Source organism: Pongo abelii, chromosome 3 (assembly GCF_028885655.2).
Source record: "Pongo abelii isolate AG06213 chromosome 3, NHGRI_mPonAbe1-v2.0_pri, whole genome shotgun sequence".
NCBI lineage: Eukaryota > Metazoa > Chordata > Mammalia > Primates > Hominidae > Pongo > Pongo abelii.
In genome coordinates, this window is record NC_071988.2 from 63,267,613 (window position 1) to 63,286,519 (window position 18,907).

General features: G+C 38.3%; 1 long non-coding RNA gene across 1 annotated transcript in view; it reads left to right on the forward strand.

Annotated features, from left to right (window-relative positions):
- The window catches only part of LOC129058990 (uncharacterized), a 36,590-nt gene extending 20,421 nt beyond the window's left edge, over positions 1–16,169 (forward strand). The window contains exon 3 of the long non-coding RNA XR_008524526.2: positions 15,973–16,169. This is a non-coding gene — a long non-coding RNA (uncharacterized LOC129058990). The remainder of the gene's footprint in view (positions 1–15,972) is intronic.
- Positions 16,170–18,907: the final 2,738 nt, after the last annotated feature.

Genomic DNA, 18,907 nt, shown 5'->3' on the forward strand with positions numbered 1-18,907 from the left:
TCCACTCATTCAATAAGCATTCACCAAATGCTGAGTCTGTGCCAAATACTGTACCAAGAGATAAGATATAAAGATAAATGCTTCAAGGAGCTAATGGGAAACTATTTTTTTGTTATTATTATTTCAATAATTTGGTGGGAACAGGTGGTATTTGGTTACCTAGATAAGTTCTTTAGGTGTGATTTCAGAGATTTTGGTGCACCCATCATCCAAGCAGTATACACTGCACCCAGTGTATAGTTTTTTATCCCTCACCCCCCTCCCACCCTTCCCCATCCAAGTCCCCAATGTCCATTATGTCATTCTTATACCTTTACATCCTCATAGCTTAGCTACCCTTATAAGTGAGAACATACAATGTTTGGTTTTCTATTCCTGAGTTACTTCACTTAGAATAATGGTCTCCAACTCCATCCAGGTTGCTGCAAATGCCATTATTTCATTCTTTTTTGGCTGAGTAGTTTTCCATGGTGTGTGGAATATATATCAGATTTTTTAAATCCACTTATTGATTGATGGACATTTAGGCTGGCTCCATATTTTTGCAATTGTGAATTGTGCTGCTATAAACATGCATGTACAAGTATCTTTTTCATATAACGACTTCTTTTCCTCTGGGTAGATACCCTGTAGTGGGATTGCTGGGTCAAATGGTAGTTCTACTTTTAGTAGAATAGCAGTGTAAAAGTGTTCCCTTTTTACCACATCCACACCAACATCTATTTTTATTTATTTTTTGATTATGCCCATTGTTGCAGGAGTAAGGTGGTATCACACTGTGGTTTTAATTGGTGTTTCCCTGATCATTAGTGATATTGATCATTTTTTCATGTTTGTTGGCCATTTGTATATCTTCTTTTGAGAATTGTCTATTCATGTCCTTAGCCCACTTTTTGATGGGATTATTTGTTTTTTTTTCTTGCTGATTTGTTTGAGTTCCTTGATTCTAGATGTTAGTCGTTTGTCGGATGTAGAGTTTGCAAAGATTTTCTCCCACTCCGTGGGTTGTCTGTTTACTCTGCTGATTATTTCTTTTGCTGTGCAGAAGCTTTTTGGTTTAATTAAGTCCCATACATTTATCTTTGTTTATGGTGCATTTATTTTTGGGTTCTTAGTCATGAACTCTTTGCCTAGGCCAATGTCTAGAAGAGTTTTTCTGATTTTGTCTTTTAGGATTTTTATGGTTTCTGGTCTTAGATTTAAGTCTTTGATCCATCTTCAGTTGATTTTTGTATAAAGTGAGAGATGAGGATATAGTTCCATTCTTCTACATGTGGCTGCCAATTATCCCAGCACCTACCCATTTACTTTTAATCTATATCTGTCTTTATATTTAAAGGGGGTCTCTTGTAGATAATGTATAGTTGGGTCTTGATCTTTGATCCACTCTGACAATCTTTGTCTTTTAATTGCTATATTTAGACCATCGACATTTAGGTTGGTTATTGATAGAGTTACATTAATATCTACCATATTTGTTATAGTTTCCTATTTGTTGCCCTTGATCTTAGTTTCTATTTTTGTTCTCCAAACTTTTTCTGCCTTTTATGGTTTTTAATTGAGTGTGTTATGATTCCATTTTCTCTCCTTTCTTAGCATGTCAATTATATATTTTTAAACTTATTTTTAGTAGTTGCCCTAGAGTTTGTAATGTACATTTACAAGTAATCTAAGCCCACTCTCTCAACACTATACCACTTCATGGCAAGTACTTTATAATAACAAAATATTCCTAATTCCTTCCTCTCCTTCAAATCATTTTTGCCATGAAACTTGTTACTAAAACATCACACTCTATGAGTTTTTTTCATGCCAAACAAAAAGTAGAAACAAACAAAACCCCATGTACTATTTCCCAGAGAACTGTAAGGAAATTAATTTTTTTCTCTTTGACTGTGTTAATTCCATCAACATCTTTCCTAAATCAGTTAGCAGTAAAGTGCTTCTGGTTGCCCCACTAGGGTGTATAAATGAGTAGGTTTTATAAATGGTCAAAATTAGAATCCAAATATTTAACTTATACATTTTAAACTTAAATATGGATTAATCTGACAGTACACATCTGAAGCCTATAAACTCTATAACTGCTTTTCTTAGCTTTGCTCAGCAGCTTCTCATTGGAGCCAAATCTGAACCTCAGATTATTTCAAGACAAATGTCATTCTCATGGATAAAAGGTCAGTGCCAGGATATCTCAATTTTATATGACCCTGTGATGTGATTATGTCAAGAATGGGAGTAGATAATGTGGATTCAGAGTGTGAGAGGCGATAGAGATCCTTGGGAATAATAAAAGTCGTTTGTTCAGAGAACAGAGTGGATTTTATCCTCAGACTTATTCTTTACTCATGTTGTATCATCCAGTGAGTTGTCTATATTCCTACCACTTTATTATTTTTTAAATATATTTTTATTTCAACAACTTTTGGGGTCCAAGTGGTTTTTGGTTACATGGATGAATTATATAGTAGTGAATTCTGAGATTTTAGTGCACTTGTCACCCAAGTAGTGTACATTGTACCCATGTGTAGTTTTTTTTTTTTTTGTCCCTCACTCCACTCCCACCCTCCTCCTACTATATCCAAAGTCCATTACATCACTTTGTATGCCTTTGCATGCTCACAGCTTATCTTCCACTTACAAGCAAGGACATATGGTATTTAGTTTTCTATTACTGAGTTACTTCACTTAGACAAATGGATTACAGGCACAATTAATAGTTGCTGCAAAAGACATTATTTTGTTCCTTTTTATGGCTGAAGAGTATTCTGTGGGTGTATATATATATGCCATATTTTCTTCATCCACTCATTGGTCAATGGACACTTAGGTTGGTTTCGTATCTTTGCAACTGTGAATTGTGCTGTAATAAACATATCTATGCATGTGTCTTTTTCATATAATGACTTCTTGTCCTTTGGGTAGATATTCAGTAGTGGGATTGCTGGATTGAATGGTAGATCTACTTTTAGTTCTTTAAGGAATCTCCACACTGTTTTCCATAGAGATTGTACTAATTTACATTTCTACCAGCTATGTATAAGCATTCCCTTTTCACCACATCCATGCCAACATCTATTGTTTTTTGACTGTTTAATAATGGCCATTCTTGCAGGATTAAGGTGGTATCTCATTGTGGTTTTAATTTGCATTTCCCTGATGACTAGTGATGTTAAGTGCTTTTTCATATGTTTCTTGGCCATTTGTATACCCCCTTTTCTTTTGAGAAATGTCTACTCATATAATTTGCCCACTTTTTGATAGATTATTTTTTTCTTGCTGATTTCTTTGAGTTCCTTGTAGGTTATGGATACAAGTCCTTTGTCAGATGCATAGCTTGCAATATTTTCTCCCATTCTGTGCATTATCTGTTTACTTTGATAATTATTTCATTTACTGTGCAGAAGCTTTTAAGTTTAATTAGATCCCATTTATTTATTTTTGTTTTTGTTGCATTTACTTTTGGGGTTTTAGCTATGAATTCTTTGCCTAGACCAATGCCCCAAAGAGTTTTTCCAATGTTATCTTCTAGAATTTTTATGGTTTCAGGTTTAGATTAAGTCTTTCATCCATCCTGAGTTGATTTTTATTTATGGTGAGAAATGGGGATCCAGTTTCATTCTTCTACATGTGGCTTGCCAATTGCCCCAGCACCATTTGTTGAATAGGGTATTCTTTCCCCAACTTATGTTTTTGTTTGCTTTGTTGAAGATCAGTTGGCTGTAAGTATTTGGCTTTATTTCTGTGTTCTCTATTCTGTTCCATTGGCCTATGTGCCTATTTTTATACCACTATTATGTTGTTTTGGTAACTGTAGCCTTGGAGTATAATTTGAAGTCTGGTAATGAGATGCCTCCAGATTTGTTCTTTTTGTTTAGGATTTCTTTGGGTATGCGGGCTCTTTTTTGGTTCCATATCAATTTTAGGATTGTCTTCTCTAATTCTGTGAAAAAATAATGTTGATAATTTGATGGGAATTGTATCAGATCTGTAGATTGCTTTGGGCAGTATGGTGATTTTCACAACATTAATTCTTCCAATCCATGAGCATGGGATATTTTTCCATTTGTTTGTATCATCTGTGATTTCGTTCAGCACTGTTTTGTAGTTCCGCTTGTAGAGATTGTTTACCTACTTGACTAAATATATTCCTAGGTATTTTACTTTTCTTGTAACTGTTGTAAAAGGAATTGAGTTTATTGGTTTTTTTGTTTTGTTTTGTTTTGTTTTCGAGATGGAGTCTCACTCTGTCACCCAGGCTGGAGTGCAGTGGCGCAGTCTCGGCTCACTGAACCTCTGCCTCCTGGGTTCAAGCTATTCTCCTGCCTCAGCCTCCCAAATAACTGGGATTACAGGCACGCACCACCATGCCTGGCTAATTTTGAGTTCTTGATTTGATTCTCAGCTTGGTCATTGTTAGCGTATAGAAGTGCTACTGATTTGTGTACACTGATTTTGTAACCTGAGACTTTACCAAATTCATTGATCAAATCTGGGAGTCTTTTTGAGCAGTCTTTAGGGTTTTGTAAGTATATCATTGGCAAACAGTGATAGTTGGATTCCCTCTTTTCCAATTTGGATATTCTTTATTTCTTTCTCTTGCCTGATTGCTCTGGCTAGGATTTCTAGTACTGTGTTAAATAGAAGTGGTGAAAATGGGCATCTTGTCTTGTTCCAGTTCTCAGTGTGGAATGCTTTCAACTTTTCCCCATTTGGGATGTTGTTGGCTGTGGGTTTGTCTTATATAGCTTTTATTATTCTGCGTTAAGTCCCTTCTATGCCTAGTTTGTTGAGGATTTTTCTCATAAAGGGCTGCTGGATTTTATTGTTTTTTCCCGTGTCTATTGAGATGATAATATGGTTTTCGTTTGTAATTCTGCGTATGTGATGTACCACATTTATTGACTTGCATATGTCAAACCATCCCTGCATCCCTGGGATGAAACCCACTTGATCATGGCATATTGCTTTTTTGATGTTTCCCACCACTTTAAATCAGAGGTTGGCCCATGCACCATTTCTGGCCTGCAGGTATGTTTTGAAAATTTGCTAACATTTAAACACTTAAGGATCTTCATAAAAATAAAAATCAAGCTTTTTGGCTTCTCTTTAAAAAACTAAAAGCAGCAGCTGGATCAGAATAATGTGTACCCCCATAGACAAGCTTTGAGGTCTCCAGGCCCTCAGTCTCCCCACTCCCTAGTGTCTTATATCTTTCCCGTTCCATTCATTCATATTACCTGTGGGTCATGTGAGATCAGATAGCTTTAAGAAGGTTGCAGTAAACCAGCTTGCCTCTCTTTCAAAAGCTATTGGGCAGCTTACTCATAACAACAGGCAAAAACACTGAAAATTAGTCAACTTTAGGCATTATTTAAGAGGGGTTCTATTGGAATGAATGTTTGTGTGTACAACAGACATACAAACAAACAAAAACTCCACCTTGGGGAAATACAGGCCCATCCCTAGGTAGAAAGATTCAGTCTCTGAAAGACAACTGAATTTTGCAACTCTATATTTGCCTTTCTACTTGAAATTTAGAGACCTTGTAGATCTTATTAAACCAGGCATAAGTAAGTGAGCTTCTTACCCACTCTGGGGACTCATCAATACCAGTAGATGATGTGGACAAGCTCTAAGGTATAAACAAAATAGGAGGGAGGAAATGACTAGGTAGGAAATGAAAAGAGTGAGAGAAAGAGAGAGAGAAGGGGAAAAAGAGAACTAAAGGAGAGGGAAAAGAATAGAAGAAGTGAGCCTCATAAGGGTCCCAATACTTCTTATTTCAGAGCCAGTTTTAAGATTCATTTTTGTTTTGGACTGTTATTGTTAATTAATCCACCAGGTGGCGCTCTGAAATACCAAATAAACTACAGTCTTTAATTTTAAAAATTACATTTCCTAGACCTTCCACCTATTATCGAAGGTGGAAAAGATACATGACCAACCACGCTTCGTTTGAAAATATTTATACTGTATAAAAACATACAATATTTGTATTTGAAAGGTGACATTTAGGAGGAAAACTGGAGATTGCTGTTTAAATTATTTTTTATTTTCTTTGATATAAAGTATACAATTTTAAAAATCAAGAGAATTGCAATAAATATTTGTATCAAAAAATCTATATGTTTACATATCCTCCTCGAAGTTCCTTAGGGCTGACACTGGCTCCATTGGAGCCATCAGCCCCCACTGTGTGTCTGTGAAATGCTGTGGAATGCTGTGAAAAGTTCATGGGAGGAGTCTAGTTTTCTGCATCCAACCTGGTCTCACCAAACACACTCTAGCCCTATTCTCCAAGTTTTGGTTGCTGCTTTTGGTTCACCTTCATCCTCAGGGCACCCTGCAGAAGCTTGTTCATCCAACCCACTGATTTCCTCTTGACTGCCTCCACACATCATTTGCAGAGAGGTCTGACCCTTATTTCCCTCCCATGGGCACTGGAAGTGAATTTAGACCAATTTTTAAAGTCTCTAATTTATGATACAATGTAATTTAAAGGAGAAAAAATAAATGACACAATGGGAAATATGCATTGGGGGCTGTGTTCTCAAAGATTTGGCACTAAAAAATAATGATGACAAATGACAGTGTGAATACAGCAATGGTATCTTTGGAGTCAGCTTGTCCTAAGTTCAAATTCTGACTGCCCCCCTTCTTAAGTGTATTATTTTGGCAAAATTCATATTCTCTTTGAACTTCACTTTTCTCTCCTATATAATAAGGCTAATTCCTACTTTGCATGGTTGTTGTGGGAATTAAATAAGATCACATGCTTAAAGCACCTAGGTTAGTAGGCTGCCTATCAATTTCAGTACCTTTTCCTTTCCCTTCCTTACCTTATTCCTGTGCTCCAACTCAAAATTGTACCCCAGTGCCAGTAACAGGGATGCTGCTGTGTTCCCCTCAACCTTACGCCTACCTTGGTAATCTGCTTCCAAATCTTCCTGATGCTGACCACCGGCTGGATCTCTACCATCTTGTTACTTTCAGTTCCCTGTTGGCCCATGCACTACTGGGATAACCACCTGATGTGTTTTTTTGTACCTCTTTGGGGCTAGTTGCCCGCCCACCTTCTTGAATGGCTGCTATCCCTGACAACTGGGTATGTCCACCACTCCCCTTGACCTAACAAATCCCCCTTCTTGCTGCTGGGTTAGCCACTCCCCAACCCCCAAATGTTACCCTGCCTCCAAATCACTGGGCCTGATGCTTCAGAAAAGAGCTGTTCAGCTGCACTGTGCATAGTATCTCTTTGCCACCTGCACATGTTCAGAAAGGCTGTGATTTTTTTCCAGCTTTTATTTTAGATTCAGAGGGTATATGTGCAGGTTTGTTGCAAAGGTGTATGGCATGATGCTGAGGTTTGGAGTATGATTGAATGTGTTACCTAGGTGGTGAGCAGAGTATCCAACAGGTAGTTTTTCAACCATTGCCCCCCTTCCTCCCTCCCCACTCTTGTTGTCCTCAGTATCTATTGTTCCTATCTTTATGTTCATATATACCCAATGTTTAGCTCCCACTTATATGTGAGAACACATGGTATTTGGTTTTCCATTTCTGTGTTAGTTCATTTAGGATAATGGCCTCCAGTTGCGTCTATGTTGCTGCAAATTACAAAATTTCATTCTTTTTTATGGCTGCATAATTTTCCATGGTGTATATGTGCCATATTTCCTTTATTAAATCCACCAGTGATGGGCATTAAGGTTGATTCCATGTCTTTGCTATTGTCTCTGTATTTGTTGTTTTTTTGTTTTTCAAAAAGAGTATGATCTAAAAAGAGTGACTGACTGGGTCTTACTCTGCTACCCAGGCTGGAGTTCAGTGGTGCGATCATAGCTTGCTGCAACCCCAAGCTCCTGGGCGCAAGCAATACTCCTGCCTCAGCTTCTTAAGTAGCTGGGACTACATGCACATGCCACCATGCCCAGTTAATTTTATTTAAGTTATTTTTTGTAAAGAAAGGGTTTCACTATATTTCCCAGACTGTTCTTGAACTTGAGGCCTCAAGGGATCCTTCTGCCTTGACCTCTAAAAACACTGGAATTACAGGTGTGAGCCACTGTGCCTGGCCTTGCTATTGTGAATAGCGCTGTAATGAATATACAGGTGCATGTCTTTTTGGTAGATGATTTATTTTCCTTTGGGTATATACCTGGTAATGGGATTGCTGGGTTGAATGGTCATTCAACTCTTAGTTCTTTGAGAAATCTCTAAACTGCTTTCCACAGTGGTTAAACTAATTTACTTTCCACCAATATATTCACATTGAGTATAAGCGTTCCCTTTTCTCCATACCCCTGCCAACATCTGTCATTTTTTTACTTTTGAACAAAAGTAGAAAGGCTGTGATTTTTAAAGTGGAGCTGGGAAGTAGGCAGTCCGGATAGAGACTGCTGGTCTCTGCTAGTACAGCTTGAAGATCAGCAAGCATGCCACCTGGGACATTGCACCATCATAAAACCTGTTTCTTTCCAGGCAGGAGTCCACCTAAGGCAGCATTGCCACAGCTGTAATAGGAAGTCTGAAAGGTGAGGTGAGGTGTTCCAGGGGAGACTGAGTAAGAAGCTCTGTATTTGTGTGCATCTGGAGCAGGTAGTCCAGGCCAAAAGCTCCAACAGAGTGAGTCATATGAGGCTGTACAACTGGAAAGCTGCCAGCTGGGCACACCCGTTATGATACATGTTCCTGCAGTGGCTTAGCAGAACTTTCCTATTAACATTTATTTAAATACCAACTCTATAGTTTCTGGACGTAACTTTATATACCATCTTTCTGAAACTGTTTTTATGCCAAAATGAGTCCTTTAGAAAGTCCGTTTATCTGAATTACTTTTTATTCTTCAAACTTATACAGCCACAGATGCTTCTTCTGTTAGGAAGAATTGACTGTTTTGTTAACATTTAGCTTCATCTGGGTTTTACATTAAATTCTTAAAATCCAAGGCTTTAAAATTCTGAGAGAATAAATGTATCTTAATAGAAACTTTGCAAATGCGCCACTTTATTAGAGATGCAAATGGTTATGAAAATCTGCTGCTTTTCATAGATAGTGCCAGTTACAGATAGAGAAATATTGTGGTAATCAGCATTTGATCAAGTTCTGGGTTCTGTGAAACTGATTCTTAATGCAAATTTTATCTCAAAAACTTTAGTCTGCTCTCCTAAAATAGAAATAGCCATTTTGAGCCATGGACTAAAATGCTTATAGTCCCAAGGATCCTAATGTCATAGTTGGTAGGGAAGTCAGAATATGATGCTTCAACTTGCCAAAGCTGTTTCTTCTTAATCACCTCCAAAAAAGTTAAATTATTAACCGTCCTATTCATTCCAAATTGCATGTCACCATTCTCTCTTTATTTTTAATTTCAAAAAAACTATTCTGATCACTTTATTTTCTTGAATAGTGCACATGGAAAACAATTAAATGTTTAGATAATAAGGTGTTGGTCTTATTTTAAATTTTTCTTAATTGGAACTTTAAAAATCAATGTGAAGGCTGGATCTTAAAGGCAAGCTTAAAAAGACAGTCACAGCCGGGTGCAGTGGCACATGCCTGTAGTCCCAGCTACTCACGAGGATTTCTTAAGCCCAGGAGTTTAAGTCCAGCTGGGGCAATGTAGCAAGACCCTGTCTCTCTCTCAAAAAAAAGAAGCAGCAGCAGCAGCCAGTCTCAAAGGGTTGTACACCACATGACTGATTATATAACTATCCCCAAGTGACAAAATAATAGTATGGAAAACAGATCAGAGGTTGCCTGGGACTAGCACTGGGAGAAGGGTGTGATTCTCAAGGAAGAATACTGGGGGTTTCTTTGTAGTGTCGGAACAGTTCTGTACCCTGACTGTGGTGTTGGTTATTCAAATCTGTATGTGTGATAAAACTTCAGAAAACTATAGACCAAGAAAAAAAAAAAGAAGAAAAAGTGTAAGTAACACTGGAATATGAATAAGGACTGTATCTGAGGTAATAATACTGAACAACATCAATTTCCTGGTTTTGACAATGTGCTCTGGGGATATGTAATAATACGGTTGGGGGAAGTGAAGGGTACATGGTAGTTCTCTGTACTATTTTTCCAATTTCTTGTGAGAAACTATTTCAAACATAAAGATCAAATTTTAACAAATCAATGGAAATAAGTAATTAGGTATATGAACTTTTTTTTAAGGAAAATTTTAAATGCCAGAATGTGAGTTCTTGGAGTACTTGTATAAGGAAGTAACACCAAATGCTTTGGGAAAAAAGGAAGGTTGACAATAATCCATAACAATTTTCTGGTCACAGTTTCCTCAGTAATATTTCCTTTCAGTGTTAGTTTCTTCTCTCCCTCCTATTGGTCCAGTTTCCATCACTGTCTTCTGCTCCTTTTTAATATATGAAAGCTCTTTGCTTCTCTCTCCCTTTTTCACTGCCTTCTATTCCTTGTGCCTAATGTAATCTCTCTCTTTTATCCTCACAAAACCCAAATCCAGGTCAGCAACTTCCATTTATAGTCGTAAATCTGGTCTCTGCTCTGTGTGCGCTCATACATATTTCTGAAGAGAGGATGGGGTGTTGGAAGAATCTGACTAGCAGAGGTAGGTGGGGAGAGCAGAGCAGAGTAGTTCTCTTTATTTATACATTAGTACTGAGGGCAAGAGCCTCAGCATTTAAATGTCTGAATTATTCCTTTGCATGGCAAGAATGTGTCTAGATTTTTAAAAGCAACAAACATAACTACATATGAATAAAGGCACCTCCAGTTTGGTAGTGTTTTCAATAACACTCGCCTTGGTCAAAATGTTGAGGATATAAGGGGGCACTCAAAATTGCTAATTTTCTCATTCCAATGCAAGATCTCCTGTTACTACAGGGTTAAAGTAGGTTTTCCCAAAGCTGTTTCAGGGTTGATGCTTATTTGAATCTTTAGATCAGTATCATACCAAATCTGAAGACTATTATTCTAATTGATTTTTATTCTATACTTAGGAAAAAAATGTGAAGGCAAAAGGAGGTTTCTCTTCAAGATTTAAAAATGATTCTGCATTGGCAATTATATAAATGAACTTTGGAGAGTCTTGGGAATTGCTTGCTAAGTTCAATTTTCTTTATAGTTTGGGCCACTCTAAAGTCTTCTCCAAAGCCTTTAGAAGTTTTAAGGTCAAGGGAAAACCAGAATAAGAACTGCAATTGCAGCTACATGGAGTGTCTGTGTGGAATAGAGAACATGACTTCTTTTATTAAATACAACACAAGAAACAAATATCAAAGTGGACCCTGGTATCTATGGGTATTTAATGCAATGTAGCAGATGAATCACAAAGTTAACATTTATGAGACATTAATCGGGCCATTTCTAATGTCATTCCATGCATGCATGCCTTCTCTGCCTTTCATTCATTTTGAAATAAAGAAAAAAATTGCCTTGGTTTTAGTGAACCTTAGAAAAATAAGTGTAAAAAGACATCTCTGGATGTGGCTTCTTGTTGATTTAGGATTCTGATAGCTTCATCATTCCTTTCTTGGTGTGTCTCTCCAGATATCTCAAAGATATCTTAAATGATCTTAAATATGTTAAATATCCCAAATGATAATCTGGGAACCCCTAGAATGTAGACTCCTCAAAGGCAGGGATTTTGTCTGTGATCACTGCCATCCCAGTTCTAGAACCGTGTCTGGCACAAGTGCTCAATAGCCTTTGATTGAGTTGGGCTGGTAACTGGATATTGGGAAAATAACTTTGTCTCTGGAGTCAGACTGACCTAGGTCAGAGTCCTGGCTCTGTCACTCAGTGACCTGGGACAAAGTATATCACTTCCCAGAGCTTCAGTTTTCTGATATGCCAGGTGCTGTTGGACCTCAGCAGAGAGAGTATGCACAAAGCACTGAGCATGGAGCTTGGCAGGTACCAGATGCTTAGTCAGTGACCATTCCCTCATGAATTCAGAGCCATGCTACCCTTTTTCTGTTAGAATTATCTATTTTCCTGAATGCAACTGATTCAAAGTAAAGCATTTTCAGAGAAAGCTATCATGATTTCTAAGAAGAGTATCTAGGATCAGAATTCCCAGAAACAGAACGAAGTTCTCCCTGTATTTCTTAGCTTTACAAACCCTAAATCAGCTAATCACATCTCCATAGGATCTACACCAACATAAACATGGAAAACACAATTTTTTAGATTTCTGTCAACCTGAACATTCAGTATTTTCAGGCAGAAGAGTTAAGTTGAGTTGAGTTGTGTTTTTATTTGTTCTATTTTATTTTCCACTTGTCAAGTAGATTAAGATTAATATGTAGCTCTATTTCGTTTGGAAAGGGGAGCTTTATTTCTCATATAAGGTTGCATCTTACAGAGTGGCCATTCTGACAAGCTAGAGACAGACTGTTTGAGGGAGGAGCAAAGGGAACAGGAATTTATGCTGAAAGGGGTGGCCAAACATACATATTCAATAAACTATAAGAGGAGTCATGAATATTTATGAAAGGAGAAATATGCACATGCCCCAATAAACTTCATGCCCCTTCATGGGTACCATGATCAAAAAATACTGGAGTTAGCATGATCCCAGGGAGGAGTTTTCAGCCCTCTGAAGACAAAAGTTGAAGCAGAGGACATGAAAACCCTTACTGCGCATCCTCCATGGTCTCTTATCAGGAAGGAATGATGGCCGGTTATTTTGTAGAAACCACAGAAGGGAGAGGTAGCATCAGGTGGTTGATACTAGGGGTGGAGTGAGTCTTTCCAAAGGGCTGGTTTCTGTTTAACCCTTAGGAAAAAGTGAGGGAGGGGTTATAATGAGGTTTCTCCAACCTCCCATCCCATCATGGCTGGGAACTCAGTTTTTGAGGTTTCTCTGGGGTCCCCTTGGCAAAGAGGAGGTCTGTTCTGTTGCTTGGTGGGCTTAGGATTTCATTTTTATTTCTCGTTTTATTCCTTTTGCCTGAGATTTCCCAGAGGCAGTACTGATGGCCGAACTTTTATTTTGTCCCATTTCATTGCCAGGGTGATGTGGCCCTCTTTAATGTCTAGGATGACCTAGGGGTCCAAAAATGCAGACCTTTCTTCTCTTTTTGACATTTCATGCCTGATATATTACATTCATCTAATAAGTGATTTCCAAGCATTCTAGTCTTTGAGGTTAATTATGTGTTCTCACTATCACTCAGTTGTATACCTTACATGCCTCATTTATTTTATTAACTAATGTTGTAATCAGTTATTGATTGCCTACTTTGTGTCTTTGCATTTTAGTTCTATGGGAAATAAGGACGGATAAGAAACAAGTTGAGGGGTTGGACTCTATTCTCAAGGAGAAAAGAAATACAACAAAAATTTAAAATACTTACTGTATTTTATATGTTTATAAAATCGCTTGCATAAATAAAGGTGCTAAATAAGTGGTTTTAATAATTACTAGGTCTGTGGTTAAATGGAAGAGACAAATCTTGTAAACATTACACCCCTAGGAAAAATTAATAGAGGATATAGGTATATGCATAACACTATGGTAGAGACTGTATTTCTATATTGTTTTGAAGTGTTAGAATTACCATAAATAGGCTGGTTACATCATAGGCCATCCAGCAAAAAGGAAGTTACCAGCAAAGGCCAAAAGAAACTAATGAATATAAAAAGCTGGTGCCCTCTCAGGAAGGCCCAGAGATTAAAATCACCATGTCCATGGAGTATGGAAAAGTCCATTGTGATATGGGCCAGCCATACTGTCCAAGGGGACGGATCCAAAGGGCGGGAAGGTGAGGCTAGTTCCCTGCAAGGTTAGTAACAGAATCTTAGGGAAGTCTTTCTGTGTATACGGAGTATCATGGTGAGGGTGATGTTGGCTATAAGACATGCTGGGAAACGGAAGAAAGAAGGGCAGGATTGAAGTGGTTGAGGTTGGAGCAACGGGAAATTAGTTGGGACAAAAGGGTTGAGCCCTTCTAGGGCTAGAAACCCAAATCACCAGGTCTAAGAAAGTATAGCAAACTTTAATCTAGTGTTTCTCTAAATATCAAAAAGTCCTAGCGATCATCTTGGACATTTGCTAAAAATACATGGCCAGGCCCTGCCCCATGTCTCTCATAGCAGGATCTTTAGGAGAGAGCTTAGGATTCTGTATTTTTAATGAGTGCTCCTGATGAGTTTTTATGACTAGAGAAATTTGGAAAACGTTGCTTTAGTCCAACCCAATCTGGCATCAGGATTCAAATTCTCTCACTCAGGGTAGGGCAAGACTGGGAAGCAAGGACTTTTTGGATTCAGAAGGGTGTGTAGATGGTATATCTGGAAGGCGTCCTGGAAGCAAGATACAGCCTTGAGAAATAGGGCTATCATGTTCTGGATGTGGGAATTAGGGCTCCAGTGAACTGAAACTATTTTAGGCAGGGCTCTAGTGCTTGTGGGAGACCAGAGAAGATCCTGGGAAACATAGCATCAGTCAAGCATTCAGCCACACAGATGGGAGTGATGATAACCACCTCCAGCCCTCTCAGTGCAAACAGAATATTTAGGCTTGTGTGTGTCCCTGTCTTGATGGGCTAGGTTAGGCTGTACCCTTATGGGTAAGTATTGAGTGGTGCCTCTCTATTAAGAAAGATGTTGTTACTGGATGGCAGCCATTAGAGCAAATGAAAGGTCTTCCGGACACCAGAATTCACCAAGGAGGCTAGACAGGCCATGAGGAAACTCCAGCTTCTTTCAAAGCTTCAGTCCATTTGGTTCAGATGTAAAAGGATCTGGGTGTCCTTGAAGCTTCACCGTCTTGAGTCCAGCAAGGTCATGGTGGGGGTGATCATGTGCTAGATCTCCCTAAGGTGAAGGAGAATCTTGGAGGGCCAGATTGTGCTAGGAAGCCCAGGAGACCGTCCCACAATACAGCCTTAGTCTCCCGCGGTCTTGGAGGACGCCCTGGCGATATTCATTACTCTCAGGTGAGGCTAGAGCAGGCAGGTGGAGGTGCATGTGAGATGGAAGGGAATGATTAGTGGGTTCTGTTGGACCAAGAGTAGTGATTGATAGATTAGGAAGTAATGCATTTTGACTTTGATCATGAAATGAACAAGAGAAATTACAGCCACTTTTAAAGAACTAAAATGATAGCCTGGACAATAACAAATGCTGGCAAGGATGTGGAGAAATGGAAATCCTTGTACACTGTTACTGGAAAAGTAAATATTAGTACAACCACTATGGAGAAAAGTTTGGAGCTTCCTCAGAAAACTAAAAATAGAGCTACCATATGATCCAGCAATCTCACTGCTAGGACCCCAAAGAAAGGAAATCTGTATATTGAAGAGATATCTGCACTCCCATGTTTACTGCAGCACTATTCACAATAGCTAAGATGTGGAAGCAACCTAAATTTCCACCAACAGATGAATAGATAAAGAAAATGTGGTACATCTACACAATGGAGTACTATTCAGCCATAAAAAAAGAATGGGATCCAGTCATTTGCAACAACATGGATGGAGCTGGAGGTCATTATGTTAAGTGAAATAAGTCAGACACAGAAGTACAAACTTCACTTGTTCTTACTTATTTGTGGGGTCTAAAAATCCAAACAATTGAATGTATGAAGATAGAGAATAGAAGCGTGGTTACCAGAAGCTTGGAAAGATGGAGGTAGAGGGAAGTGGGGACAGTTAATGTGTACAAAAAGTAGTTACAAAGAATGAATAAGATCTAGTATTTGCTAGCACAAGAGGGTAACTATAGTCAAAAATAATTTAATTGTACATTTAAAAATAATTAAGGGAGCATTATTGAATTGTTTGTAACACAAAGGACAAATGCTTGAGACAATGGATACCCCATTACCCTGATGTGATTATTATGCATTGCAAGCCTGTGTCAAAATATCTCCTGTTAAATATATACACCTGCTCTGTACTGACAAACATTCAAAAAATGTTTTAAAATTAAAAAAGAGCCTGGAGAATGATTCTAAATTCTGATAAATTTGTTTTCCTCTCTCAACAGGAATCTCCCATTATTTTCTTCTTGGCCCAAAGGAAAGATAGACTTTCTGCTTCACTGTTCCTTATGCTGATACTACAGGTTATATTGTTATATTTTGTACTTTCAGTTTCTTTTTTAGAATCAATAAATATTTGAGTAAAAATTTGTTTTGATGAATTGGAAGACCTGGCTGTCTTCACTTTTCAGAACCCTCTCTGCCAGTCACACTACTACCTACTGATTATAATCATGTCAAAAATCACCTCTTCCATGAAACCTCTCCTGGCTCCTCCATTGATAGGTGATTTCTCCATCCTTCAAACCCCACACATTGCACCTTTGTCTGTAAGTTCTTTATGGCCCTACCGTTTTATTTTCTTCCTTTTATCTTCAACAACATTTAATTTATAACCCTCCCTGTTCCATAAAAGAAATCTATAGAAGAAAATATAATATAAATGAGAAAATGCAAATGAAAGAAAAATAAATATAGGAATATAACATGAAGCCAAGTGTTACAAATATTTATTGAACACTAGTCATGTCCCACATGATAGACAGTGCCTGCTCTCCTGGAATACCGACCTGACCCAGGGCAAAGCCGTGGCCTATGGACCAGGAAACATTCAGAGACCAGCTTCAAACCTTCACCAGTGTTTTAGTGTTAATAATTCAGCCCTGACCTGCCCATATTCTCATGAAATCATGCACTCCTTACTATTGTCTGTCTCTAGAAATCACGCAACAGTGTAATCTTGATGGTGCTAGTATTTTTCTTCAAAGGACCTTCTTTCCCACTCCATCGATATCTTGCTAGCTCTTCTCTGAGTCTTTTTCAAGTTCTCAAGTCTTCAATGCCAAGACTGTAAAGCCATTCATATAATTATGCTAGGGAGACTGGATATCCCTCAATTTTTTTCAAGGAACTTCTATTCTAGCTTGTGTTTACTTGGTACATTATATTAATGTCTAATAAAATGAACTACTGGCAGGCTTTTCATTAAGTTATAGCTGCTTCTGCAAAAGAAACCTCATTTATATGTTGTTTCCTCTACATTGGCTAAATGGCAGCAAATAAGATAAGGACATGATTATCATTTTTCAGATGTTGTGAGAGCACTCCATGGCACCAACATAGTCATCCACGGCTCCAGGGCAAACTATGCATGGACCATTATGACTGTACAAATATATGGAAATGTAGATTGTTACCATGGCAACAAGAAAAGCTACAGATTTCCTCCAAATCACTACCTAATTTGTATATTTTAAGCAAAATTATTGTAGAGGAAAGTCCCTTCTAGGCCATTTTTAAAGCCAATCATTTGCATTAGAAAGTTAGAAAAATTATATCATCTCAGATGTAATTAGTAATTAGAATATTTTCTCACAGGACTTATTTCTTCAAGAATGCTGAATTTTTGCTGCTGTATTTTCAAAATTCAACTAAGTTGCTAATTTAAGATCATGGGTTTAAGTACTCCTCCATGAATTAGAGTTTTACTCTCAGGAAGCTCCAAGAAATGTTAATTTCCTGGAGTCTATTTTTCCTGTTATATAATAAAATCAGGTACCAGGCACCCAATAATTTAACATAGAAAGAGAATATTGGACTCTCTTTCCAAAAAGAGCCAGGTGTCTGCATTTATGTATATTAGTATTCTCATCATCATGTCTGGGCTTTTGCTTGGAGCAAGGTTGCATCCGGTATAATGTGGGGCAGAGGCCGGGTGCAGTGGCTTATGCCTGTAATCCCGGCACTTTAGGAGGCCAAGGTGGGCTAATCACCTGAGGTCAGGAGTTTGAGACCAGCCTGGCCAACATGGCGAAACCCTGTCCCTACTAAAAATACAAAAATTAGCCAGGCATGGTGGTGCACACCTGTAGTCCCAGCTACTCGGGAGGCTGAGGCAGGAGAATCACTTGAACCCGGGAGGCAGAGGTTGCAGTGAGTCGAGATCACACCACTTCACTCCAGCCTGGGTGACAGAGCAAGACTCCATCTCAAAATATAAAAAAATAATATGAGGCAGATAGGGTCAGTGTGAACAGCAGCATGCTGAGGTCAGCCTGCAATCCAAGGGGCAAGCAGGATCCAACCTGAGAGGTCACCTGGGTAATGGTTGGAGCCAACTGGGTGACATCAAAAGCCAAACTAAAGCCAGGAATCTGGGAGCAAATGCTAGGGAGACCCAAATAAATTTGCACAAGGTAACGCTCTTGCTTCAGGCAGCTGTTTCATCCTTACCCGTGTTTCTCAAGCTTTTTTGACCACAACTTATAGTATGAAATATATTTTATATCATAGCCTGATGCACACTCCTATGTCAGAGTTTCAGAAAGATACTTGCCCTTACCATGCGTCTGTCACTCTCATGTTTTCAATTCTTTTAGGTTCAATTCTATTTCATTTAGAGATGTTAGTAGGAGACTTACTAAACTGATTTCATGATCCGCTAATTGATCGAAATATATAGCTCAAAATAAACTGTCTTGGAGAGTGGGGAGATGGGATGCAGAGAGTACAAAAACAAACAAAACACAACTGGAGGACATGGTTTCCGATTTCAAGGCTTTGAAAGCTCCTTAGGAAGTTAGAATGTGACATGAAACAACAAAATAACACATTTGGAATAAAGAAATCAAAACAAGCAGGTTCTCAAGCAAATTAATGTTAATACTAGAAGCATTGACTCCAGATGTGAAAGATTAAGTTAGAGTCAATGATTAGAGGTTTCCTAGAATAACAGGTATAAAGCCAGCTTTGGGGTAACTTCTCTGGATAAAGCATCCAGAGAAGTAAATAGCACAGATAGTGTAAAAACATGCTTCAGCAGATAACCCAAAATTGTGTTTCTGGGTTGGAGAGGAGAGTGTGTGTAACACAGAGGGATGGAGAAATTAACTTAGATGAGATGAGGTAGATGGAAGCTTTCAATACTTTAGGATCAGCCTC